The sequence below is a fragment of the Triticum aestivum genome, chromosome 3A, assembly GCF_018294505.1.
Source record: "Triticum aestivum cultivar Chinese Spring chromosome 3A, IWGSC CS RefSeq v2.1, whole genome shotgun sequence".
NCBI lineage: Eukaryota > Viridiplantae > Streptophyta > Magnoliopsida > Poales > Poaceae > Triticum > Triticum aestivum.
This window is the reverse complement of record NC_057800.1, coordinates 489,765,243-489,789,665: the sequence shown is the minus strand read 5'-3', so window position 1 is coordinate 489,789,665 and position 24,423 is coordinate 489,765,243.

Below are 24,423 nucleotides of genomic sequence, written 5' to 3'. Positions count from 1 at the left end.
TCCTACTGAAGCGGAGGTTGAAAACATTGAGGCGGCCATAAACAACACTGTTGAAGCCAATGTTGTTGTCATGGCTGAAGACAATGTGGCGCCTGAAGCTAATGTTGCACCTGAAGCTAGTGTGCAACCTGAAGCCACAACCAATGTCGAAGCTGATGTTCCACTCCTAAGGCCTCACACTATTGCGCAAGCATATGATCACGGCCAACTTGTCACTGTCCGGTGGCCTATTCTGGTTCCTCCTGATACGTCTCCGTCGTATCTATAATTTTTGATTGTTCCATGCCAATATTCTACAACTTTCATATACTTTTGGCAACTTTTTATACTATTTTTGGGACTAACATATTGATCCAGTGCCCAGTGCCAGTTCCTGTTTGTTGCATGTTTTTTGTTTCGCAGAAAATCCATATCAAACAGAGTCCAATAGGGATAAAAACTGATGGATATTTTTTTGGAATATATGTGATTTTTGGGAAGAAGAATCAATGTGAGACGATGCCCGGGGGTCCACCGAGGCAGGGGCAGCACCCTAGGGGGTCAGGCGCGCCCTGGGCCCTCGTGGCCACCCCGTTAGGCGGTTGGTGCCCTACTTTCGCCGCCAGAAAGCTAATATCCGGATAAAAATCGTGTCCCAAATTCAGCCCAATCGGAGTTACGGATCTCCGGGAATATAAGAAACGGTGAAAGGGCATAATCTGAAACACAGAAACAGAGAGAGACAAAGAGACAGATCCAATCTCGGAGGGGCTCTCGCCCCTCCCATGCCATGGAGACCAAGGAACAGAGTGGAAACCCTTCTCCCATCTAGGGAGAAGGTCAAGGAAGAATAAGAAGAAGGGGGGCCCTCTCCCCCTCTCTTCCGGTGGCGCCGGAACACCGTCGGGGCCATCATCAGCACCACGATCTACACCAACAACTTCACTGCCATCATCACCAACTCTTCCCCCCTCTATGCATCAGTGTAAACCCTCTTTTAACTGCTGTAATCTCTACTTAAACATGGTGCTCAATGATATATATTATTTCCCAATGATGTATGGCTATCCTATGATGTTTGAGTAGATCTGTTTTGTCCTATGGGTTAATTGATGATCGTAATTGGTTTGAGTTGCATGTTTTATTATTAGTGTTGTCCTATGGTGCTCTCCGTGTCGCGCAAGCGTGAGGTATCCCTGTTGTAGGGTTGCAATATGTTCATGATTTGCTTATGGTGGGTGGCGTGAGTGATAGAAACACACACCCGAGTAAGTAGGTTGTTTTTGTATGGAATAAAGAGGACTTGATGCCTTATAATGCTATGGTTGGGTTTTACCTTAATGATCTTTAGTAGTTGCGGATGCCTGCTAGAGTTGCAATCATAAGTGCATATGATCCAAGAAGAGAAAGTATGTTAGCTTATGCCTCTCCCTCAAATAAAATTGCAATAATGATTACCGGTCTAGTTATCGATTGCCTAGGGACAAATAACTTTCTTGTATGACAACAAGCTCTCTACTAAACCTAACTTAGTTGTGTCATTATCTAAACAGCCCCTACTTTTATGTACGCGCTCTTTATTATCTTGCAAACCTATCCAACAACACCTACAAAGTACTTCTAGTTTCATACTTGTTCTAGGTAAAGCGAACATTAAGCATTCGTAGAGTTGTATTGGTGGTCGATAGAACTTGAGGGAATATTTGTTCTACCTTTAGCTCCTCGTTGGGTTCGACACTCTTACTTATTGAAAGAGGCTACAATTGATCCCCTATACTTGTGGGTTATCAAGACCTTTTTCTGGCGCCGTTGCCGGGGAGTTATAGCGTGGGGTGAATATTCTCGTGTGTGCTTGTTTGCTTCGTCACTAAGTAATTTTTATTTGCTGTTCTAAGTTGTTCTCTATCTTTAGTTATGGATATGGAACACGAAATACCAAAAAATAGGTTTACTTGCTACTCATGGAGATGGGGAACCTCCTAAAACCCTCGATCCTCATTATGTGAAAGATATTATGTACTACTTTGATAATCCTGAGAAAACCCCATTCAATTATATGATGGGAGACACGTTGGATCAACGTGAATACTTTAGGGATTATCGCTTGACTCAAAAAGGGAAACTATTATGGGATCAAATTTATATGTTGTATTGGTATGCTAGGCAACTATGCTTGAGATATGATTATACTTGTTACTCTAGGATGAAGGCTCCACGCCTTCCCTTTTCATGCCAATTTAATGATGATGAAACCTTGGCTTCTTATGCTAATGGTATATGTGATTATTATGATGTGGAACAAATAGAAGAATTCGTTGCTTTTATGGGTGCTTATGAAATTGAATCTTTGTTTAAAGAGTGTGAAAATTTTGATGATGCTGTTTACAGACCTGAAAATTTTGCTATACTTAAATATTGCTATGAAAATTATGAATTCAATTCTGATATCAATGATTTTATTGAGAGAGTCTCCGTGTCCAAGAAGAGACTAATATTTTGCAGGAGTCTATGGAAGAAATTGATGAAACTGTGGGCTCATTTGATGAAAAAGATGATGAGGAGAGCGAAGAACAAAAAGAGGAAGAGCGGATTAGCTACCCGTTCCCACCTTCTAATGAGAGTAACTCTTCAACTCATACATTTTGTAATTTCCCTTCGTGCTTACCGAAGGATGATTGCTATGATGATTGTTATGGTCCCGTTGGTTCTTTTGAAATATCCTTTTTTTGATGGTGCTTGCTATGCTTGTGGCCAAGATGCCAATATGAATTATTATTATGGAGATGAACTTTCTATAGTTCCTTATGTTAAATATAAAATGGTTTCTATTGCACCCACGCATGATAGTCCTATTATATATTTGAATTCTCCCGACTACACTATATCACAGAAGTTTGCCCTTATTAAGGATTATATTCATGGGTTGCATTTCACTACCACACATGATGATTTTGATAGATATAATATGCATGTGCTTGCTGCTCCTACTTGCAATTATTATGAGAGAGGAACTACATCTCCGCCTCTCCATGTTCCCAATGTGATAAAATTGCAAGAAACTGTTTATACTATGCATTGGCATTTACTATGTGTGCATGAATTGTTCTTTTATGACATGTCGATGCATAGGAAGACGGTTAGACTTCATCATTACATGATATATGTTACTTTGTGCTCACTACTAAATCACAAATCATTGTTAATTAAAATTGGCTTTGATATACCTTGGGATCCGGGTGGATCCATTACTTGAGCTTTATATGCCTAGCTTAATGGCTTTAAAGAAAGCACTGCCAGGGAGACAACCCGGAAATTTTAGAGAGTCGTTTATTTCTGTTGAGTGCTTTTATATAGTTTAAAAACAAAAAAATAAAGAGGGAAACCCAAAACTTTTCAAAAAGAAAAGTGAAAGTGAGAGAGACAAGCACTGTTGAAGTGGGGGAGCTCCTTGAACTTTGTTCATGCTCACGGAAACTTTGTGAATCTTGATTACAGAAAATTTTCAACAAAAATAATTATTCCCTTGTACAATTTCATTGTATTATAAAAAATAATGTGCCAAGATTTGCCTTTAGGATGTTTACATTGCTTGTTGGTTTGTGCGGTGCAGAACAGAAACTTTGGCTGTAGTGCGTGATTTTACATTTCTTACTGGAATGTCAAATGGTTCTGAAACTTTTTGCACTGTCTTTATATACAAATTGTTTATTTGTCCTAATTGTTTCAGTATTTTTGGAGTACCAGAGGTATGGTGAATGTTCAGATTACTACAGACTATCCTGTTTAAGACAGATTCTGTTTTTGATGCATAGTTTGCTTGTTTTGACAAAACTATCAATTTCTATCAGTGGATTAAGCCATGGAAAAGTTATATTACAGTAGCTAAAATGAAAAAACAAAACATGAATTGGTTTGCAACAGTACTTAGAGTAGTGATTTGCTTTATTATACTAACGGATCCTACCAAACTTTCTGTTAAGTTTTGTGTGATTGAAGTTTTCAAGTTTTTGGAGAGATCACGATAGATGAAGGAATAAGGAGTGACAAGAGCCTAAGCTTGGGGATGCCCGAGGCACCCCAAGTAAATATTCAAGTACTCCCAAGCAACCAAGCTTGGGGATGCCCCGGAAGGCATCCCCTCTTTCTTCTAACAATCATCGGTAATTTTACTTGGAGCTATATTTTTATTCGCCACATGATATGCATAAATCTTGGAGCGTCTTTTGTATTTAGTTTTCACTTTTCTTTAATGCACCATGCTGGTATGAGATAGACCTTGGCTGATTTATAGAATTCTCATTGCACCTCACTTATATCTTTTGAGTATGGCTTTATAGAATGCTTCGTGTGCTTCACTTATATCTTTTGAAGTTCGGATTGCCTGTTTCTCTTCACATAGAAAACCGCCATTTGTAGAATGCTCTTTTGCTTCACTTATATTTGTTAGAGCGTGGGCATATCTTTTGTAGAAAGAATTAAACTCTCTTGCTTCACTTATATCTATTTAAAGAGATGACAGGAATTGGCCATTCACATGGTTAGTCATAAAATCCTACATAAAACTTGTAGATCACTGAATATGATATGTTTGATTCCTTGCAATAGTTTTGCGATATAAAGATGGTGATATTAGAGTCATGCTAGTGGGTATCTATGGATTGTATAAATACTTGTGTTGAGGTTTGTGATTCTCGTAGCATGCACGTATGGTGAACCGTTATGTAACGAAGTTGGAGCATGAGGTATTTATTGATTGTCTTCCTTATGAGTGGCGGTCGGGGACGAGTGATGGTCTTTTCCTTCCAATCTATCCCCCTAGGAGCATGCGCGTAGTACTTTATTTTTATGACTAATAGATTTTTGCAATAAGTATCTGAGTTCTTCATGACTAATGTTGAGTCCATGGATTATACGCACTCTCATCCTTCCATCATTGCTAGCCTCTTCGGTACCGTGCATTGCCCTTTCTCACCTCGAGAGTTGGTGCAAACTTCACCGGTGCATCCAAACCCCGTGATACGATACGCTCTATCACACATAAGCCTCCTTATATCTTCCTCAAAATAGACACCATACCTACCTATTATGGCATTTCCATAGCCATTCCGAGATATATTGCCATGCAACTTCCATCATCATCATATACATGACTTGAGCATTTATTGTCATATTGCTTTGCATGATCGTAAGATAGCTAGCATGATATTTTCATGGCTTGTCCGTTTTTGATGTCATTGCTACGCTAGATCTTTGCACATCCTGATACACCGCCAGAGGCATTCATATAGAGTCATATCTCTGTTCTAGTATCGAGTTGTAATATTGAGTTGTAAGTAAATAAAAGTGTGATGATCATCATTATTAGAACATTGTCCCATGATCAAAATAAAAGTGGCCAAAGAATCCCCCCCCCAAAAAAGATAGAGGCCAAAGAAGCCTACAAAAAAATAAAAAAATAAAAAAAAGAAGGGATAATGTTACTATCCTTTTACCACACTTGTGCTTCAGAGTAGCACCATGTTCTTCATATAGAGAGTCTCTTGAGTTATCACTTTCATATACTAGTGGGAATTTTCAATAGAACTTGGCTTGTATATTCCGATGATGGGCTTCCTCAAATGCCCGAGGTCTTCATGAGAAAGCAAGTTGGATGCACACCCACTTAGTTTCCAGTTTGAGCTTTCATACACTTATAGCTCTTAGTGCATCCATTGCATGGCAATCCCTACTCCTCACATTGACATCAATTGATGGGCATCTCCATAGCCCGTTGATTAGCCGCGTCGATGTGAGACTTTCTCCCTTTTTATCTTCTCCACACAACCTCCACCATCATATTCTATTCCACCTATAGTGCTATATCCATGGCTCACGCTCATGTATTGCGTGAAAGTTGAAAAGGTTTCAGAACGTCAAAAGTATGAAACAATTGCTTGGCTTGTCATCGGGGTTGTGCATGATTTGAATATTTTGTGTGGTGAAGATGGAGCATAGCCAGACTATATGATTTTGTAGGGATATATTTCTTTGGCCATGTTATTTTGAAAAGACATGATTGCTTTATTAGTATGCTTGAAGTATTATTGTCTTAATGTCAAATGATAGACTATTGCTTTGAATCACTCGTGTCTTAATATTCATGCCATGATTAGATTACATGATCAAGATTATGCTAGGTAGCATTCCACATCAAAAATTATCTTTTTTATCATTTACCTACTCGAGGTCGAGCAGGAATTAAGCTTGGGGATGCTGATACATCTCCGTCGTATCTATAATTTTTGATTGTTCCATGCCAATATTCTACAACTTTCATATACTTTTGGCAACTTTTTATACTATTTTTGGGACTAACATATTGATCCAGTGCTAGTTCCTGTTTGTTGCATGTTTTTTGTTTCGCAGAAAATCCATATCAAACGGAGTCCAAACGGGATAAAAACTGACGGAGATTTTTTTTGGAATATATGTGATTTTTTGGAAGAAGAATCAACGCGAAACTACGCCTGAGGGGGGCACGAGGCAGGGGGCGCGCCCTGGGCCCTCGTGGCCCCCCAGTAAGGTAGTTGGTGCCCTTCTTTCGCCGCAAGAAAGCTAATATTCGGATAAAAATCGTGTCCAAAATTCATCCCAATCGGAGTTATGGATCTCAGGGAATATAAGAAATGGTGAAAGGGCAGAATCTGAAACGCAGAAAAAGAGAGAGACAAAGAGACAGATCCAATCTCGGAGGGGCTCTCGCCCTTCCATGCCATGGAGACCAAGGACCAGAGGGGAAACCCTTCTCCCATCTACGGAGAAGGTCAAAGAAGAAGAAGAAGAAGAAGGGGGCCCTCTCCCCCTCTCTTTCGGTGGCGCCGGAACGCCGCCGGGGCCATCATCATCATCGCAATCTACACCAACAACTTCACCGCCATCATCACCAACTCTTCCCCCCTCTATGCAGCGGGGTAACCCCTCTTTTACCTGCTGTAATCTCTACTTAAAAATGGTGCTCAATGCTATATATTATTTCCCAATGATGTATGGCTATCCTATGATGTTCAAGTAGATCCGTTTTGTCCTATGGGTTAATTGATGATCGTGATTGGTTTGAGTTGCATGTTTTATTATTGGTGCTGTCCTATGGTGCTCTCTGTGTCGCACAAGCATGAGGGATCCCCGCTGTAGGGTTTGCAATATGTTCATGATTTGCTTATGGTGGGTGGCGTGAGTGATAGAAACACAGACCCGAGTAAGTAGGTTGTTTGTGTATGGGAATAAAGAGGACTTGATGCCTTATAATGCTTTGGTTGGGTTTTATCTTAATGATCTTTAGTAGTTGCAGATGCTTGCTAGAGTTCCAATCATAAGTGCATATGATCCAAGAAGAGAAAGTACGTTAGCTTATGCCTCTCCCTCAAATAAAATTGCAATAATGATTACCGGTGTAGTTATCGATTGCCTAGGGACAAATAACTTTCTTGTGTGACAACAAGCTCTCTACTATACCTAACTTAGCTGTGTCTTTATCTAAACATCCCATAATTTTAATTTACACGCTCTTTATTATCTTGCAAACCTATCCAGCAACACCTACAAAGTACTTCTAGTTTCATACTTGTTCTAGGTAAAGCAAATGTTAAGCGTGCGTAGAGTTGTATCGGCGGTCGATAGAACTTGAGGGAATATTTGTTCTACCTTTAGCTCCTTTTGGGTTCGACACTCTTACTTATCGAAAGAGGCTACAGTTGATCCCCTATACTTATGGGTTATCACCTCCCACTGCTCCTGAACCACAATATGAATACCATGTGGAGCACAGGCCTCAGGGTCTAGAAGCCAGAGCCCAGACTGCCAAGGTTTCCCGGTGCTGCAACTTCGCCAGGATCGTTTGGTGTAAACAACTTCAGGGCACACAACACATTCTTTGACAGTGCCAAGAACCCTTACTCGAAGCCAAAGATCTCATCCGATCGCTTCTGGAGCTATCAGCAGCGCAGTTATTACTCATGTGTATTGTACAATCAAGGGTGAATCTTTCCTCACATGCGTCTGGATTGTGAAGCCATTGCTGGGCTGCCCTGCTTGGAAGAAGCTCTAGACTGTTTTAGAGATGTTGGCCTTCTGCAGTTCGTCACTGACAAAGAGCATTGGAACGAAGAGGTTCTGTTGCAGTTCTATGCCACTCTTCACATTCGTGGCTACAACAGGGATCCGAAGACTTGGGTCCTTGAGTGGATGACAGGCGATGTGCATCATGAAGCTAAAGCTCAAGATATCATCGAGTTTACTTCCCTGCCCACTCCAGGTGAGCTCTATGAACCTGGTTGTTAGCTACACAGGAATGCTCTGGAGAGTATATTTCAGAAGCCTGAGCCAAACATGAGTCAGATGCTCAGCATGATGAAGCCATTGCCTCAAGATGCTGAATATCCCAAGGAATTCTTTGTTGAAGACCTCGAGTATCTGCCCCGTACCATTTATCACATTGTGAGATGAACTCTGTGGCCTGTCAAGGGACATTCTCCTGCAGCCAAACTTGAAGGCACCATGAAAACTTTGGTGCTCTATATTCTCCATGGCATCAGCTTCAACGCTCAAGACTTCTTCATCAGGCAACTTGCTGCCTCTGGAGTTGATCTATTTGGCTTGAAGTTTTATGCTCCATGGGTGATGCCCCTGATCAAACTTCATTCATCTGTCGACTATCAGCCCTCAGCGCGCAACCATCTTGTCTTCTTGCCTGAGGTTGATATGTCTGTCGAAGCCATCTACCCTGAGCCTGCCAAGGAGCCACTTTATCTTCATAATGTTTCCTGCTACTCTGTGATGTGATGATAAATTCCGCATCAAGTCATTCCGCAAATGTCCATTTTTCATTATGCATGTCATTATCTTCGCTACATATGTATATGCATGATGAATTGTCTTCATAGGTTGAAGAGGATCTCCACAAGTAAAACCTGCCATGTGCATTTGCATTCCAGAGCAAACTACCTATATGCACATCTTCAGGGGGAGGCCTTTTTGCTACTCATGAAGACAATGTCTTAAATCCTTAAACTTTCACATACTTTTATCCCCATTGAAAACTTCAACCAGTTTGTCATCAATCACCAAAAAGGGGGAGATTGTAAGTGCATATAGTGCCACCCCTAGTTGGTTTTGGAGTATTGACGACAAACTTGGTTGAGGGACTAATGTGTTTGTGAGAATTGCTGGATAATACAGGTAGTAGTCCCTCATTGATTCGGCTTACCTACCAGAAATGACCCCTAAAAATGTGTGAAGACATTGAAGAGAATGGTCGTCTGTGAAGAGATTCACATTCAAGACTATGACATGAGAAGACATCGTATGAAGACTATGGAGTGCGAAGACATAGATGTTTTGTAGTTTCCTTTTCTTCTTTGTTGAGTCATAGGAACCACCGTACTGTTAAGTGGGGTCCAAGTGAACAAAGTCAGAGTGACTGAAGTGATGGTCAACCTAATCCTATGTCTTCGAGCGAAGACAATGAGAGCAAATCTTATCCAGAGTTGGATGAGTCAGCTTTACTTGTAGCCCAAGTCAAGCTGCCGCGTGTGATTGGAATCTGACCGTTGGACACGTGTTAGTTCCTTAGTGACCCAGGGTCATTTCGAACAAATCAGGTCGGGTTGCCTCCTGGCTATAAATAGCCCACCCCCTACACCATAAATTGGTGGCTTCTCGGAGTTAGTGCACGGCTTTTATCGTTTGAGAGCAACCCACCTCCGAAGCATTTGAGAGAGAAATCGTTGCGAGGACAAAGCCCTAAACACCCAAAGCCAAAGAGTGTTAGGCATCACTGAAGTCTTTCTGTCTACGTGACCTGAAGACTTGTTACACTTGAGGACTGTGAATCCTCCAGTCGGTTAGGCGTCGCGTTCTAAGCATCCAAGAGTCATTGTGGATTGCCGGTGAACGAAGTCTGTGAAGGTTTGGAAGTCTCCCTTGAAGACTTACCAGAGTGATTGGGTGAGGACTGTGTGTCCTTAGATGAAGGGGAATAAGGTGAAGACGTGGTCTTCTGAGTTGAATCTCAGCCTCCCTAACCATACGTACAGTTGTCACAGCAACTGGAACTGGTCCAACAAATCCTTGTCCTCACCAAGCAACTGGTTCTATCCTCTACCTCTCTTTACTTACAGTTTGTCTTCGTGAAGTCATTGCCTGCTTGCATGATCTGATTGACTTCATTGTGTGAAGGCTGTTGTTGTTTGGCTTCGTACTATCTTCCATCCTGATCCATACTACCTAGCTGCTGATAGTCTTCGTGCTTTCACTTCATTGCTCACTTGACTATGGCTTGTCTAGTGTAGTGTAGTCTACCTTCTGCTGCATATCAATAGGTTCATTTCTACTGTTTGTCTTCAAAGCCCCCGTGTTTCGAAGACTTTCATAAAAATCGCCTATTCACCCCCCTCTAGTCAATAACTAGCACTTTCAGCATGAGGTCCAAGCAATTGAGTACTTCACCGCTAGGTGCCGAGAAGGCACCTTACTCAAGCACCAGATCCTCTACGACGAGTCGGCCACGCTCGACGAATTGCTGATCATAGCAGACAAGTACGCCACTACCGACTCCTCCATGAAGTCGGAGCTTCGAGTGGACGCTTCTGGGAAGGTGCTCCCTCCGGCACCTCGAACGCCGGCTGGAGACAGCAGTCGGCGCCAGTAGCTGAATGACAACAAGTGCAAAGCCCCGCAGCCGGCTTCCACCAGCCGGCAGGTGGCAACAGTCGAAGATCAGCAACCTGAAGGACAACCACTCCCCAAGCGTCAGAAGGGCGGCAAGCCCGCTTGGCTACCCGCCTTCTCCTACGAGCAGACCCTTGATGCTCCCTGCAAGTTCCACAGCGGCGCGAAGCCGTCCAACCACACTACCCGGAAGTGCCATTGGCTCACCCGAATCTCTAAGGGCGAAGGACTACTGCCCCCTCCGCATGTTGGCCCGCCGCCGCCTCCTCCTCAGCAGCCAGCGGCCCGCCCAACAGTCGGTGTCATTCAAGATGACTACCTCGAAGAGCATGGAGCCTATGTTGACTTCACCAGCGTGGCGGACCACCAGCAGCACCGAGAGGTGAACGCCATTGCTTCAAGTGCTCCAGAATTCATGCATTGGTCTGGGAAGCCCATCAACTGCAGTCGGGCTGACCACCCGGAGGTGATGCCCTCACCGGGTTCTTATGCTCTGGTGCTGGATGCCACCCTTGCAACGGAGAGGCGAGCTGCTCGTTTCTCCCGAATTCTGATAGATGGTGGCAGCAGCATCAACATTCTATACCGCGATACCATGAAAAAGTTATGCATCAAAGAGAGGCAGCTCCAGCCTAGTCGGACTGTTTTCCATGGTATTGTGCCTGGCCTGTCCTGCTCACCAATCGGCAAAGTCAAAATAGATGTCATCTTCGGAGACAAGGATCACTTCCGCCGAGAAGCGATTTTGTTTGAGGTGGTGGACCTCGAGAGCCCTTATCATGTACTCTTTGGCTGGCCGGCTCTAGCCAGGTTCATGGCGGTGCCACACTATGCTTACATCAAGATGAAGATGCCAGGAACCAAGGGCATTATCACGATATCTGGAGACTATGAAAAGTCGGCCAATTGTGCCGCGGCCAGCAGCCGGCTGGCCGAGTCCCTTGTGATTGCTGCAGAGAAGAAGCTCCTGGACCGGGTGGTGGCCACGACCAGCAAGCATCCGAACATGTCCCCAAAGCCCAAGGAGTCAGAGACCCAGGGCTCCTTCTAGCCGGCCAAAGAAACAAAAAAGATCCCTTTGGAACCTGAGCACCCGGAGAGATTTGCTGTCATAGGTACCAACCTTGATAGCAAATAGGAAAGCGAGCTCGCCGATTTCCTCCATGAGAATCGGGACATCTTCGCATGGTCTCCCGAGGACATGCCTGGTGTTCCGATGGATTTCGCCGAGCACAAGCTACATGTCAGAGCAGATGCCAAGCCAGTTAAACAGCCCCTCCACCGACTGTCGGAGGAAAAGAGAAGAATTGTTGGTGAAGAGATAGCCCGGCTTCTAGTAGCCGGCTTCATCATGGAAGTATTTTTTCCAGAGTGGCTTGCCAACCCAGTCCTTGTACTGAAGAAGAACAACAAGTGGCGCATGTGCATTGATTACACCAGTCTTAACAAAGCCTGCCAAAAAGATCCGTTTGCTTTGCCTCGGATTGATCAAGTGATAGACTCCAAAGCCGGATGCGAGCTGTTGAGTTTCTTGGATGCCTACTTAGGATATCATCAGATCAAGTTGAACCCGGCAGACCGCCTGAAGACCGCCTTCATCACACCATTCGAAGCCTTCTACTACCTGACCATGACATTCGGCTTTAGAAATGTCAGTGCCATGTTCCAGCGTTGCATGCAGAAGTGCCTCCTCAAGCAACTCGGCAGAAACGCCCATGTCTATGTGGACGATATCATGGTGAAGACGGAGAAGCGTAGCACCTTCTTGGAAGATCTCAAGGAAACTTTTGAAAATCTGCGCCGGTTTCAGATCAAGCTCAACCCAGAGAAATGCGTCTTTGGAGTACCAGCCGTCCAGCTCCTTGGCTTCCTAGTCTCAGAGCGCGGCATTGAGTGAAACCTTGTGAAAATCAAGGCCATTGAGAGGATGGAGAGACCCACCCGACTGAGAGATGTCTAGAAATTCATCGGCTGCTTGGCATCCATCAGCCGTTTCATCAGTCAGTTGGGTGAGAAGTCTCTTCGCGTGTACCAGCTCATGAATAAAACCACTCACTTCGAGTGGAATGACAAGGCGGACGAAGTTTTTCTCCATTTGAAAAAGATGTTGACCACGCCGCCTGTCCTGGCAGCTCCGGCTGATAAGGAACCCATGTACCTCTACATTGCCGCCACCAGCCAGGTGGTCAGTATTGTCATGGTGGTAGAACGCCCAGAGGCCGGGAGGGCACAGCCGGTCCAGAGGCTTGTATATTATTTGAGAGAGGTGATGTCAACCTCAAAGCAGAACTGCCCCCATTACCAGAAGATGTGCTACAGCATGCACTTTGCGTCCAAGAAGCTGAAGCCATACTTTCAAGAGCACCCAGTCACTGTTGTCTGCACTGCCCCACTTGCTGAGATCATTGGCAACAGAGATGCATCTGGCCGGGTGGCCAAATGGGCCATCGAGTTGGCCCCTTATATCATCTTTTACCAGCTACGCACCGCCATCAAGTCCCAAGCACTGGCCGACTTCCTCGTCGACTGGGCTAAGACCCATTACCTGTCGCCAGCTCCGGACTCCACCTATTGACGGATGCACTTCGATGGCTCGAAGATGCGCACCGGCTTGGGAGCTGGCATTGTCCTCAACTCACCCAAAGGCGACAAGTTCTGATACACATTGCAAATCCATTTCGCCGCCTCCAACAATGTGTCCGAGTACGAGGCGCTCGTGCACGGCCTCCGGCTAGCCAAAGAAATTGGCATCCGTCGGATCCTGTGCTACGTTGACTCCGACTTGGTGGTCCAACAGTCATCTCGCGATTGGGATGCCAAGGATGCAAACATGGCAAGTTACCGCTTCCTTGTTCAGCAGCTCAGTGGATATTTTGAGGGGTGCGAGTTCCTTCACGTGCCATGAAATGAAAACGAGCTAGCTGATGCTCTGGCACGGATCGGCTCCACCCGTCAAGCAATACCAGCCGGCGTCTCCCTTCAGTGCATTTGCAAGCCATCGATCAAGCCTTCTCCAGAATCCGAGTTCATCTTCGTGTCGGCTCCTCCCAAAGCAGTCAGATCCGACTTGGGGGCTGCGGCAAACGGCTCGAGGACTTCGGCAGAAGGCGCGGGGGCTGTAGCAGCCGCACCCAGCCCGGGGACTCCACAACCCAGCCCGAGGGCTGTAGCAGCCGCCCCAGGGACTTCACCAAGCGACTCGGCGACTGCAGCAGTCGCACCCGGCCCAGGGACTCCACAACCCGGCCCGTGGGCTGATGCAGTCGGCCTGGAGACTTCAACGATGCAGCAAGCGGCAGCCAGCCCGCCACCTCCCAGCCCAACCACCCTAGTACAAGTCGCCGTAGTGGCAGAAGAACAAAATCAGGCACCGTCATGGGCGCAGCCCATCCTCGAATTTCTGGTGAACAGAGAGCTTGTCAGACGCAGCGTGACTGGAGTCTTCCAGCGTTGAGTAGAGCCAGAGAAGGGCCAAGCAATTCTCAAAGATATCCACCAAGGCGAGTGTGTCCACCACGCGGCCTCCAGATCCCTTGTCGCCAAAGCCTTCCACCATGGTTTCTTCTGGCCGACTGCTTTGGAAGATGCCGAGTTGGTCAAGCATTGCAAAGGGTGCCAGAAGTTCAGTTCCAAGAAACATTTGCCGGCTTCTGCACTCAAGATCATCCCCCTCGCTTGGCCCTTTGTCGTGTGGGGGTTGGACATGGTGGGACTATTCAAGACAGCATGCGGTGGCATGACCCACTTGCTTGTCACCGTGGACAAATTCACCAAATGGATTGAAGCAAAGACAATCAAGAAATTGAGCGGTCCGACTGTTGTGACCTTCACTGCAGATATCACCGTCCGGTACGGTGTGCCACACAGCATCATCACCGATAGTGGCGCCAATTTTGCCAAAGGAGCTTTGGCTCGTTTCTACGCGATGCAGGGCATCTTGCTGGACTTAGCGTCTATTGCCCATCCGCAGTCAAACGGCCAAGTCGAGGGAGCAAACAGACTCATCCTCTCTGGCATCAAGTCCCGACTGGTCGAGCCTCTAGAGCGGTCGGCCGGCTGCTGGATCGACGAGCTGGCGGCCATCCTCTGGAGCCTGCGCACCATGCCGAACAAACCCACCGGCTTCACTCCTTTCTTCCTTGTGTATGGGGCCGAGGCTATCATTCCAACTTACATTGAGTTCGAATCACCTCGTGTCACCATGTACACAGAAGCTGAAGCAAAGGAGGCACGAGAAGATGGCGTCGATCTGCTAGAAGAGGGCTGGCTATTAGCACTCAGCCGGTCCGCCATCTACCAGCAGAGCCTACGCCGATACCGCAGTCGGAAGGTCAAGCCAAGATCCTTCCAAGAGGGAGACCTTTTGCTCCGGCTGATCCAGCGAACAGCCGGCCAGCACAAGCTCTCGGCCCCATGGGAAGGCCCCTTCGTCATCAGCAAAGCATTGGGCAATGACTCCTACTACTTGATCGATGCACAGAAGCCTAGAGAGACTACTCTGGCATGGAATCGGAGCGTCCATGGAATGCAAACCTCCTCCGAAGATTTTACAGTTGATGCAGTATGTACCATGCTACCTTTTGTATTACGCACTAAGACATCGGGTCCCTCGAGGAGCACTCGGGGGCTACCCTCTTTATCTATATGATAAGTTCTGCACCTATGAATGTGTCTTTTCATTATTTCTGTCGGCACCGGGTTCGACCAGTCGGCCCGGGGGCTTGCCGCCTTGTACTATGTTAATGCTTCCTGCAATCGAACAAGTAGTGTGCCGGCACCTAGGCCCTCTCTTGCCATCAGCCGCAGCTCGCAGAGCGACTGTCCGGCTAGCAAGAGTTAAAGGCAGGAAACAGTGCCCACACGAAAAATGGCTAAGGACCAAAGCATGCTGATACGTCTCCAACGTATCTATAATTTTTGATTGCTCCATGCTATATTATCTACTATTTTGGACTATATTGGGCTTTATCTTCCACTTTTATATTATTTTTGGGACTAACCTATTAACCGGAGGCCCAGCCCAGAATTGCTGTTTTTTGCCTATTTCGGTGTTTCGGAGAAACAGAATATCAAAAGAAGTCCAAACGGAATAAAATCTTCGGGAACATGATTTTCTCACCGAACGTGATCCAGGAGACTTGGACCCTACTCCAGGGGGTCAAAGAGGAGGTCACGAGGGTGGGGGGCACCCCCCCCCCCAGGGCGCGCCCCTTGCCTTGTGGGCCCCTCGCTGCTCCACCGACATACTTCTTCCTCCTATATATACACACGTTCCCCCAAACGATCAGAAGAGGAGCCAAAAACCTAATTCCACCGCCGCAACTTTCTGTATCCACGAGATCCCATCTTGGGGCCTGTTCCGGAGCTCCACCGGAAGAGGGTCGTCATCACGAAGGGCTTCTACATCATCCTAGCCCCTCCGATGAAGTGTGAGTAGTTTACCTCAGACCTTCGGGTCCATAGTTAGTAGCTATATGGCTTCTTCTCTCTCATTGAATCTCAATACAAAGTTCTCCCCCTCTCTTGTGGAGATCTATTCGATGTAATCTTCTTTTTGCGGTGTGTTTGTTGAGATCGATGAATTGTGGGTTTATGATCAAGTCTATCTATGAATAATATTTGAATCTTCTCTGAATTATTTTATGTATGATTGGTTATATTTGCAAGTCTCTTCGAATTATCCGTTTGGTTTGGCCAACTAGATTGGTAGTTCTTGCCATGGGAGAAGTGCTTAGCTTTGGGTTCAATCTTGCGGTGTCCTTACCCAGAGACAGAAGGGGCAGCAAGGCACGTATTGTATCATTGCCATCGAGGATAACAAGATGGGTTTTATTTCATATTGCATGAATTTATCTCTCTACATCATGTCATCTTGCTTAAGGCATTACTCTGTTTTTAACTTAATACTCTAGATGCATGCTGGATAGCGGTCGATGAGTGGAGTAATAGTAGTAGATGCAGAATCGTTTCGGTCTACGTGTCACGGACGTAATGCCTATATACATGATCATGCCTAGATATTCTCATAACTATGCTCAATTCTGTCAATTGCTCAACAGTAATTTGTTCACCCACCGTAGAATACTTATGCTCTTGAGAGAAGCCACTAGTGAAACCTATGGCCCCCGGGTCTATTCTCATCATATCAATCTCCATCACTTTAATCTTGTTTTTCTTTTTACTTTGCCTTTACTTTTTACTTTGCATCTTTATATCAAAAATACCAAAAATATTATATCTATTAGATCTCACTCTCGTAAGTGACCGTGAAGGGCTTGACAACCCCTAATCGCGTTGGTTGCGAGTAGCTATCATTTTGTGCAGGTACGAGGGACTTGAGCGTGGCCTCCTACTGGATTGATACCTTGGTTCTCAAAAACTGAGGGAAATACTTATGCTACTCTGCTGCATCATCCCTTCCTCTTCGAGGAAAACCAACGCAAGCTCAAGACGTAGCAAGAAGGATTTCTGGCGCCGTTGCCGGGGAGTCTATGCAAAAAGTCAACATACCAAGTACCCATCGCAATCCCTATCTCTCACATTACATTATTTGTCATTTGCCTCTCGTTTTCCTCTCCCCCACTTCACCCTTGCCATTTTATTCGCCCTCTCTCTCTCTATCCTCCCTCTCTATTTGCCTCTTTTGCTCGTTTGCCTCTTGTTTGCTCGTGTGCTAGTTTGTTTGCTTGTCGTCATGGCTAGTCCTCTTTCTGCTCCTATGTCTCCCGAGTTTGAAGTCCTTCACTTCAAACAAAAGCAAGGAGAAAACTTAAAGGATGCTTGGTTTAGAATGATGGCATCTTATCGTAAATGCACCCTAGAAGTAAATTTCAGAATTTTGCTTCGCAACTTTTATGTTGGGCTTAATATGTCTCATAGACAACTTTTGGATTGTGTTGCCAAAAGCAATTTTATTGAAATTGATCCCAGTATCGCGCATGAAATTATAGAAGGTATAGTATGAACTTTACCTAAAAAAAAGGGGCCCCATCATACCCAAGAGAAAATGCAAGTTTTTGAGAAAATTTGTGAAGTAACTAAGATTTTACAGAAATCTCTTGAACCTCTTAAGAGCGTTAGCGTAAATCTTCACCGCATGAATATGTTGATTACTCTTTGCAATAAGCGGTTGGATTATTTAGATCTCAAGATCTCTGAATATGAAGGGAAACATAAGGAACCTCCTGGATTCGAGCATAACATCGCTAAAAGAATTAAGAATCAAGATGACAATACCTAGATCTATCCTCGCTTTTATGCCTAGCTAGGGGCGTTAAACGATAGCGCTTGTTGGGAGGCAACCCAATTTTATTTTTATTCCTTGCTTTTTGATCATGTTTAGTAATAAATAAATTATTTAGCCTCTGTTTTGGTTGTGTTTTTTGTGTTTAATTAGTGTTTTTGCCAAGTAGAACCGTTGGGAAGACTTGGGGAAAGTCTTGTTGAACTTGCTGTAAAAAACAGAAACTTTAGGGCTCAAGAGAACTGCTGTCATTTTCATTTGGAGAGCTCTATTTAGTTAATTCTTTTTGCGGATGATTAATGGATAAATTCCTCACGTCCATAAATTTATTTTATAATTTTTGGGGTTCCAGACCTTGCGCTAGCTACAGATTACTACAGACTATTCTGTTTTTGACAGATTCTGTTTTTCGTGTGTTGTTTGCTTATTTTGATGAATCTATGGCTAGTAAAATAGTTTATAATCCATAGATAAGTTGTAATACAGTAGGTTTAACACCAATATAAATAAAGAATGATTTCATTACAGTACCTTGAAGTGGTCTTTTGTTTTCTTTCGCTAACGGAGCTCACGAGTTTTCTGCTTTAAGTTTTGTGTTGTGAAGTTTTCAAGTTTTGGGTGAATTCTTGTGATGGATTATGGAACAAGGAGTGGCAAGAGCCTAAGCTTGGGGATGCCCATGGCACCCCCAAGATAATCCAAGGACACCAAAAAGTCAAAGCTTGGGGATGCCCCGAAAGGCATCCCCTCTTTCGTCCACTTCCATCGGTAATTTACTTGGAGCTATATTTTTATTCACCAACATGATATGTGTTTGTCTTGGAGCGTCTTGTATTATTTGTGTCTTTGTGTCTTAGTATGCCACAATCATCCTTGCTGTACACACCTTTTGAGAGAGCCATTCATGAATTAAAATTTGATAGAATACTCTATGTGCTTGACTTATATCTTTTGAGCTATGTAGTTTGCTCTATGTGCTTCACTTATATCTTTTGAGCTAAGTAGTTTGCTCTATGTGCTTCACTTATATCTTTTGAGCTAAGTAGTTTGCTCTATGTGCTTCACTTATATCTTTTGAGCATTATAATTTTGCTCTATGTGCTTCACTTATATCTTTTGAGCGTTATAATTTTGCTCTATGTGCTTCACTTAGATCTTTTAGAGCACGGTGGTGGATTTGTTTTAAAGAAACTATTGATCTCTCATGCTTCACTTAAATTATTTTGAGAGTCTCTTAATAGCATGGTATTTGCTTAATAAAAATATGCTTGGTATTCAATATTTGTGAAACTTTCTTTTGAGTGTGTTGAATACTAAGAAAAGATTGAAGCATGATAATTGTTTGAGATACGAAGGTGATAATATTAAAGTCATGCTAGTTGAGTAGTTGTGAATTTAAAGAACACTTGTGTTAAAGTTTGTGATTCCCGTAGCATGCATGTATGGTGAACCATTATGTGATTCCCGACGGCCACCTCCAACCAGTCGGAGGTCCGACTGGGGGTGCACAGAGCTGGAGTGCCTGGCCAGAGGGCGGAGACCACCAGGGCTCCGGCATGCTGCAAACGGCAAAACGCCCGATGCGCCGGCTGGAGATGAGCTTGGATGCTGAAAAGCTATTCGGCAAGGGTCCGCGGGGCGAAATTTCCGCACCAGCCAGCCTTCGCTCCTCGCGGCGAGCCTCAATGGCCTTGCCTAAGGCGACGGCATGACCAGGAAAATACTCTGTGCAAAGAAGAAAAAACAAGCATGAAGTCAGAAGTCAGCTTGATTGGACAAGTCGGTAGACAGGACAAGGGAAAGAGCGACTTACCATCGAGCATGTCCTCGATCTTGCCGTACCCGTCAGTCAGAGCCTTCTCCTTGTCCACCAATTTCAAGCACTCAGTCTCAAATTCGGTCTCAAGGGCCTCCTCCGCCTCCTCAAGCTTTTGGATCTCCACCTTGTGCTTGTCCGCCTGGTCAAAAAGCTCCTTGGCCAGGCAGTCACGCTCCTGCTCCGCCCTGCTGCGCTCCTCCTCCTTGGTGCGCAGCGCGGTTTGAGCCTCGCCCAGGTGCTGCTACAAGGCGGCGTTGGTTCCTGCGGAAGGCAAAGAAGAGAAGACGGTCAAGAAGACAACAAAGGAAAAGCGTAGCTGCCGGAAGATCCGGGCCGACTGCTCAGCAGTCGGCCCGACGTGAATAAGGAACGAAGTACTTAGTCTGGCTTTTGGCCAGCTCATGATTCCGCTTGGCCAGCTCCAGGACCTGGGAGTTGTGGATGGCCGCATGAATATTGTGATAGTCCTGCAATGGAAACAACAAAAGAAAGAAGGTTAGCACTCGGAACTTGCCTTTAAGTTCCAAGCCGCCTGCTCAGCAGCCGGCCCGGAACTCGGGGGCTACACCTAGTGGGTGCGCTGGCGCGCCCCCATGGAAGATGTTCATAGAAGGTTTTCAAAGAAGATTACAAGAGTCAAAGCAAGCGGTCAGCGGACGTACCCAGATGTCTGCACGCGTCGACATGAATGCCTTCATGTACTGCTGAAGGGCTTCACCCTAGGCTTGGAGTTGGGCCTGGATGTCTTGCGACGCCCTGTTCAGCATGCCTGACCCGCCTCCTAGCGTCCACTCCGGCGGAACGGTGTTGGTGGCTTCTGCTTCTGGGGCCAACGAGCTCGCGGCCTCGATCACCTGTGGCCGTGGCGCCGACATTGTCTTTGCCGCGCGCTAGCGCATCAGAGTGTGGGCCGCGGGGGTGGATCCCACCACCAACTCGCCGCCGGCTCGCGACTCCTGCGGCGCATCCAGCTGGCGGCTTTGTGGCGGGACAGCCGGTGCTGGCTGAGGCGCCTCCACCCTCAGCATGACGTCACCGCCTTCTCCGCTCCCATGGGCCGGCTGGTCGTCGCCGGCTCCTCCAGCTGGCACCTGGACCTCTGGCGCTGGTAAAGCGGCACATAGAGGGATGACAAGTTGTGGCCCCTAGCTGTGCGTGGCCTTTTCTGCTCGGGCCTTGGCGATCGCCTCCGCCCGCTTTCTAGCTGCGGCGTCAGCCTGGGCCTTGGCGGCCACCTCGGCTTCTTTTCGCGTCGCCTTGGCCGCTGCCGCCTTCTGCTGCTTCGCCTCCTCCCGCTCCTCACGCGCCTCCTGCATGTTCCGCTCTGTCGCCGCCTGGAGTTCGGCAAGCGGGTCCACGCGGCGGGTCTTGGCTGAGCTCTCCATCCCCCCGACGATGGAGGCAGAGGCCGACCGCTCAAGAGATAGTGGGGCTCTACTCAAGCAAGATAAACTTGGAAGGAGTTTTGGAAAAGAACTTCGGAAGAAAATTCGCAAGAAAAGAGACAAAGAAGAAACTCGGTGGGGGTTGGGTACTTACGCGAACACCACTGGGGGCTGCTTCGGGGCCCTTTGAAATTGGGTCGCCTTCATGGCAGCCTCTCGCCGCTTGGTCGTGACAGCCGAGTTCTTCGACTTCTTGGGCCGGTTGTCGAAAAGTGGCACGGTGGCCCGGTGCTTCTGCGCACCACTTGGCATGGCTGGCACAGCTGATGAGCTCGCGCCTGCCTTGTCAGCTCCATGGGGACGGCGCGCTTCGGGCTCCTCATCGTCATCGTCTGGCCACGTCTCGACGCCGCCTCTCCCAGACCCGCCTGCTCCACTGCCATCGCCTATGGCGTCGTCCTCCAAGGCGGCCGCTCCCAAATAGGGGTCGTCCACGTCGCTCTTGGACCTGTCCGGCAGGTACTCCTGGCCTTCCTCCAGGGCATCGGCCGCTTGCTGGTACGAGAGAATCTGCACCAGTGGCCGGCTGATCAGCCAGCGAAAGTAGAACCCAGCACAAGAGAAAGAAGAAAAAAGAAAGGGAAAGACTTACGGCAGGCAGAGGGTTTGCTCGAGAGTATGGCCGCTTGCTGACCTGCTACTCCCCCTCCGAGAGCTTGCAGTTTGAAATATAGTTGACCAGATGGGCCACCTCCGTGTCCGGCATCTCCCTTGTGCACATCCGACATGGGTCTCGGTGCCCGCTCATCCGGCTGATCAGATGAGGCCGGCTTTGAAGAGGGAGAACCCAACGCGCCACAAAGGCGGTCAGCAGATCCGAGGCCTGGAGGCCTTCCAACTCCGCCATCTCCTTGAGCTGGGTGATGGCGGCCGTGGAGGCGGCCGACGGCTTCTTCGGCTTGAAAGTCCAATTGTGGCGGGGTTCAGCCGGTGGGCTGTCTTGATAGGCCAGCAGGTTGACGAAGTCGTGCTCCAGGCACACGTTCTTCACGTAGAAGTAGGATTTTTGCCACATCTTGACAGATGCCGTCAAGCTAATGGCTGGGAAGCAGTTGTCGGCCCCCAGGCGCCTTACCGCGATGAAGGCGCCACACTGGGCCGCCTCATTCTTGGTTGCGGTTCCAAGCTTGGTGTAGAAGAATTCCCCCCACAGCTCGATGGAGAGGTAATACCAAGATATCCCTCGCAGAGGGTGACGAATGCCGACAGCAGCACCACTGTATTCGGCGTCACGTGGTGCAGCTGGAGGCGGTAGAAGCGGAGGAAGGAGCGGAAGAAGTCGCTCACCGGCAAGCCGAGGCCACGGATGAAGTGCGAGCGGAAGATGACCCGCTCGCCTTCCCGCGGCTCCGGCGAGATCTCCGTCTCGGGTGGAGGACGCGCCTCCATGAAGCCTTCGCCGGGCAGACGCTGCGTCTGGAGAAGGAATGTGATGTGGTCCTCATGGACGTTGGAGCCATCCCAAGCCCCGGCTAGTGCCATGAGGATTCGAGCACGATGACGGCGCGTGGCGATGACAAGTTGGCAAGCCTATGGCAGAGCAGCAACGCTGTGGGAAAGATGCACAGGACGGCAGTGGGCTGCTACAGCACTCAGGCGAGATGCGGGGGTGCGGCGATAGCAGCAGGAAGAGAAAGGAAGAAGAAGGGGGAGGGCGCGCGTGCGTCTGCCACTCCCCTCCTCCCCCTACTTATTGAAGGAAATATACCGATGACAAAGAGAACAACGTATACCGTTATGCGGTTTGATCAATAAAGATCTTCATAGAATATGTAGGAACCAATATGAGCATCCAGGTTCCGCTATTGGTTATTGACCGGTGATGAGTCTCGGTCATGTCTACATAGTTCTCGAACCTGTAGGGTCCGCACGCTTAACATTCGGTGACGATCGGTATTAAGAGTTTATGTGTTTTGATGTACCGAAGGTAGTTCGGAGTCCCAGATTTGATCACGGACATGACGAGGAGTCTCGAAATGGTCGAGACATAAAGATCGATATATTTGAAGCCTATATTCGGACATCGGAATGGTTCCGAGTGGTTCGGGCATTTTTTTGGAGTACTGGGAGGTTACCGGAACCCCCCAGCAAGTATATGGGCCTTATTGGGATTTAGTGGAATAGAGGAGAGGGAAGGGAAAAGAGGGAGGCGCGCCCCCAAGCCCAATCTGAATTGGGAGGGGGGTCGGCCCCCCTTTCCTTCCTCCCTCTCTCCTCCTTCCTTCCTCTCCTACTCCTACTTGGAAGGGCTCCTACTTCTACTAGGAAAAGGGGGAATCCTGCTCCCGGAGGGAGTAGGACTCCCCTAGGGCGCGCCATAGAGAGGGACGGCCCTCCCCTCCTCCACTCCTTTATATACGGGGAGGGGGGCACCCCATGGACACACAAGTTGATCATTGATCTTTTAGCTGTGTGCGGTGCCCCCCTCCACCATAATCCACCTCGGTTATATCGTAGCGGTGCTTAGGCGAAGCCCTGTTCCTGTAGCATCATCATCACCGTCATCACGCCGTCGTGCTGACGAAACTCTCCCTCGAAGCTCTATTGGATTGTGAGTTCGCGGGACGTCACCGAGATGAACGTGTGCAGATCGTGGAGGTGCCGTACATTCGGTACTAGGGATCGGTCGATCATGAAGACGTACAACTACATCAACCGCGTTGTCATAACGCTTCCTCTTACGGTCTATGAGGGTACGTGGACGACACTCTTCCCTCTCGTTGCTATGCATCACCATGATCTTGCGTGTGCGTAGGAATTTTTTTGAAATTACTGCGTTCCCTAACAGTGGCATCAGAGCCAGGTTTATGCGTAGATGTTATATGCACGAGTAGAACACAAAGGAGTTGTGGGCGTGGGTATATACATATTGCTTTCCGTCACCAGTTGATTCTTGATTCAGCGGCATTGTTGGATGAAGCGGCCCAGACCGACATTACGCGTACGCTTATGTGAGACTGGTTCCACCGACGTGCTTCGCACACAGGTGGCTAGTGGGTGTCTGTTTCTCCAGCTTTAGTTGAATCGGATTCAATGAACAGGGTTCTTTCTGAAGATCAAAAGGCAATCACTATACCGCGTTGTGGTTTTTGATACGTAGGTACGAACGGTTCTTGCTCAACCCATAGCAGCCATGTAAAACTTGCAACAACAAAGTAGATGACGTCTAACTTGCTTTTGCAGGGCATGTTGTGATGTGATATGGTCAAGACACGGTGCTAAATTTTATTGTA